The sequence below is a fragment of the Fragaria vesca genome, unplaced genomic scaffold (assembly GCF_000184155.1).
Source record: "Fragaria vesca subsp. vesca unplaced genomic scaffold, FraVesHawaii_1.0 scf0512971, whole genome shotgun sequence".
Classification (NCBI taxonomy): domain Eukaryota; kingdom Viridiplantae; phylum Streptophyta; class Magnoliopsida; order Rosales; family Rosaceae; genus Fragaria; species Fragaria vesca.
Genome location: NW_004443399.1, coordinates 58,518 through 63,227, shown reverse-complemented (window position 1 = coordinate 63,227; position 4,710 = coordinate 58,518).

Sequence of the window (4,710 nt, the reverse complement as noted above, 5' to 3'; positions counted from 1 at the left end):
ATGGCTGGACAATCTCTCATACCAAGCCCTAGGGGCCTGTTTGAGACCATAAAGGGCTTTATCTAATCTGAACACATGATTGGGATGGGTAAGACTCAGGAATCCTGGGGGCTGTTCAACATACACTTCCTCTTTGAGGATACCATTTAGGAAAGCACTTTTAACATCCATTTGAAATAATGTGAACTTCAAATAACAGGCAACAGCAAGCAAAAGTCTAACAGACTCAAGTCTAGCAACAGGAGCGAAAGTCTCATCAAAGTCTAGACCCTCTATCTGAGAATACCCTTGAACAACAAGTCTGGCCTTGTTTCGGGTAATGATTCCTTTTTCATCAGTTTTGTTCTTAAACACCCACTTGGTTCCTATGACATTCTTATCACTAGGTCTAGGAACTAAATGCCACACTTTACTTCTCTCAAATTGATTCAACTCCTCTTGCATGGCACTGATCCAGTCAGCATCAAGCAAGGCTTCTTTGACAGACTTTGGTTCTATTGTAGAAACAAAACCGTAGAAGGAGATGGTGTTGATGTCATCTTTGTGTAATGCTATGAAACACTTGAACACAGTAAAGTTACTTACCAAAAGACCAGACTTACTCCTGGTCTTTCTTGGTTCGGACACATCACCAATTATGTCAGAGGAATCATGATCCTTCTGAACTTGTCTCTTTCCGGCTCTGTGTGGTGGCTGGATAGCAAGTGTAGCATCCCTCCTAGGAGTAGGAGAATCTGTTTCATGGTCCAGCTCGGGGCCTTCATTATCTTGAGAAGAAGAATCCTCATTTGAAGACTGCTCAGGATTAGTTGCCTGTTCAAACACAACACACCCATCATTCATGCAAACAAGTGCATCATTAATAGCAACATTTACAGACTCCACAATTTTACAACTCCTCTTGTTGTACACTCTATATGCTCGACTATTCAAGGCATAACCGAGGAATACACCCTTATCACAGATGGCATCAAACTTGGTGAGGTACTCTCTGTCCCTATATATGAAGCAAGGACTCCCAAAAACTTTAAGATGAGCAATGTTTGGCTTCTTACCTCTCCAAATCTCATAGGGAGTTTTAGTTGTTTACCAGGCCTAAAAATCACACGATTCAAAGTGTAGCAAGCATTGTTAACCGCTTCGGCCCAAAAAGAATGATCAAGACCAGATGCAGCTAGCATGACTCTAGACATCTCAACTAGAACCCTATTCTTTCTTTCAACTATACCATTTTGCTGTGGGGTAATAGGAGCTGAGAATTCATGATGCACACCAAATTCCTCACAATAATCATCAAACAAAGAGTTCTCAAATTCAGTACCATGATCAGATCTGATCCTAACAATATGCATGCCTTCATTTAACCTTTCATTTGTGACTTGTTTAACAAAACCGTAAAATTTCGAAAAAGTTTCACTTTTGTTTGCCAGAAATTTTACCCATGTGAACCTAGAAAAGTCATCAACAATCACAAGTGCATGCTTCCCTCCCCCTATGCTTTGAGTTTCAACCGGTCCTACTAAATCTAGATGCAGCAGTTCAAGCACATGAGAAGTAGGTTTAGCATTTAACAGGGGATGAGAAGATCGGGTCATCTTACCAACTTTGCAATCACCACACATACCTCGGGGAATACCAGCCAGCTTTGGTATCCCTCGTACAGCTCCTTTTGAAGAAAGCTTCACAATGTCCTGATGGTTGAGATGACACATCCGTCTGTGCCACAGATCCAAGGGTTCTTCAGAGATCATGGATCGAAAACAAATCTGTGGAGAGAATTTTTGGTTAGCAACAATACAATAACATTGATCTCTTGTCCTTTCTCCCCTCATAATGTTTTTACCTTTCCCATCAAGAACAACACATCTCGATCGAATCAAAAGTGACCGACTCATGCTCATCTACAATCTGACTCACACTAAGAAGACTGACTTCTAACCCCTTGACAAGTAACACATCTTTCAAACTTGGAAGACCAGGAGCGTTCACTGTTCCACATCCAATGATTGGAGCCTTAGCCCCATCACCGAACCCTACATTACCCTCAGGATGAGTGTCATCCATAGACGTAAACCATTTGGGGTCTCCAGTCATATGCCTTGAGCATCCACTATCCACATACCATGAATCTGATCGTCTGGCTGTAAGAGCCGTAAGAGCTATGCGACAAACTGCCACAGTCCTAGACTCAGAGGCTGGTTCTAAGCTAAGCATAACTCGAGAAAAGAAACAAATAATCTCTTCCTCAGAGTCCTGACCACAGATATCATAAGGTTTGGGATATTTTTGTGGAGCTTTGAGAGCTCGTGACCTAGTGTCTGACTTCTTAACCCAGCTAGAGTTTCTATGGGTTTTTTCGGAGGAAGGACCTGACAAGCTCTTAGCTATTCTAGCCAATTCCTGTAAGGACTTTTCTAACGAGGCTTGGAACGATGAGAACATATCTGCAACAGTTTGATCTCTCTTAGGGCTTCCCTTAACTTGGTTTCTCTTAGGATTGGGATGACTGTTCTTTAGCTTCCTACAAAAAGGACGAATATGACCAGGAATACCACAATGATGGCAAATCGGTTTGAACCTTTTTGAAGGCTCAGCCTTGTTGGTCAGGGAGCTAACAATGGGTTCCTTACTCTTAACAAACACAGTCCCATTGTTTTTGGACCCTTCTCCAGTCTCAAAACCTAAACCTTGTTTGTTCTTATCTGGTCTACCTAACCCAACCAACTTAGTTAGCTTTTCAGACCCCAGAGAGAACTTCAAAAATTGTTGTTGGGACTCTTTAAGAGAGTCTTCAAGAGCTATCTTAGCAGACCTGAGAGAAGATATCTCAACAGTGAGATTCTCTATCGTTTCCTCACAAATCTCAAGAGAATTCTGGAAACTCATCTTTTCAACCTTCCATTTTTCTTGCAGGGATGACAAGTCAGCTTGTATCCCTGCCTTTTGTTCCTCGCTTTTTGCAAGGGCCTTTGTCAACACGTCAATTTTCGACAACATTGACTTTGAAGCACCAACAAGTTCGGTGAACTTTTGCATCCTATCCTCATCATCTTCTTCATCCTCAGGAGGGTCAACGAGGCTAACTGTAGCAACGAACGACACATGTTCCTCATTGTGAATCAAAGAAGATTCAGGGACATACCGAGCAACGAAAGCCACAGTGTCCTCCTCTTGATCATCAAGGAAATCTTCCTCATCATCACTCCAGGTGGCTACATAAGCCTTTTGAGGCTTCTGAGAACGAACCTTCCTATTTCCACAATCCACGGCTCTATGACCTCTACCTCCACATTCAAAACAGGTCCCGTCACCTTTTTGAATGGTCCTAAAGTTTGAGTTCCTATTCTGGTTTCTATCCTGAGGGAACTCCCCTGATTTAGGATTCCTAGGGTACCTATCCTGTGAGGTCTCCCCAGATCTGGGATTTGAGAAGTTTCGACCCGGAGAAAAAAACTTTTTCTTTTTCTTAAGAAGGTTCTCAAATTGTTTTGTGAGAAAGGCACACTCCTCTACGGAATACTCAACATCCTCAGGGATCTTAACTTCCAGTTTGACCTCTTTCTCTTTGATAGCAGAAAGAGCAATGGATTTCTCCTTCTTAAGCCCTTTCTTGTAGGATTCATAGGTTTTTAAATTTCCTATCAGCTCTTCCAAAGAATACGTCTTCAGATTTTGAGCTTCTTCTATGGCAACCTTTTTGTTTTCATAGCTAGGAGGAAGGGCTCTAAGAAATTTCTTAACAACTCTACTTGGAGGCAAGGGATCATCTAGACTTTGACACCCATTTACTATGCTGAGCACACGACTATGAAACTCATCTATTGACTCACTCTCAGACATCTTCAGATCATCAAATTCTAACATGAGATTTTGGAGCTTTTGTTCTCTTACTTGTTCATTACCTTCATATGTTGTTAACAACACCTCCCAGGCATGTTTAGCCGTGAGACAGGTAATGATCCGCTTGCGCTCACCTTCAGACAAAGCTGAGTACAGGCTGTTTAAGGCCTTAATGTTCATCCGAGCAGCGGCTTTTTCTGGTTCGGTCCATTCAGCTCTAGGTTTCTGCACTGAAACAGCAGAACCCAAGGTTGTGACCCTTTCAGGGATTTTCCACCCATCTTCAACTGCAGACCATTGTTTTCCATCATCTTGGGAAACAAGAAACGCAGTCATCATGATTTTCCATTGTGAATAATTTGTTCCATCAAAGTATGGAGGAGTATTCACGGAAGTACCTCTATCACCCATTTCAAAAACCCAAGGATCTCACTAACAAAGGCTAGTGACTGCTCTGGTACCAATTAAAGGTCCTAGAGGGGGGGTGAATAGGCCTTTTTCAGATTTTCGATTGCTTCTGCAACTGAGGATAGCAATGACTTGTGCTATCCCAGGTTGACAGGGTGCGAGTTGAAATAGAAAGAGACAGTAAAACAAACAATGAACACAAAGATGTTTTTTTCTCGCAGAAACCCTGAACTCAGGGAGAAAAACTGCGTGCCCCTAACTCTTGAAGGACAAAGCTTTCCAATATGTAAACCACTTCTTACACAATAGTTTCTCTAGGGATACAACAGCTCACTGCTATCCTACCTAGTCTGAATACTAGTCTAGACCGACACTACTGGTTTCTAAGCAGCAACAAATGAAAGTTCTTTGAGAAGTCTTGTTCCTGAAACCAACTACAGAGTAGGTGTCTCAACTTTGAAC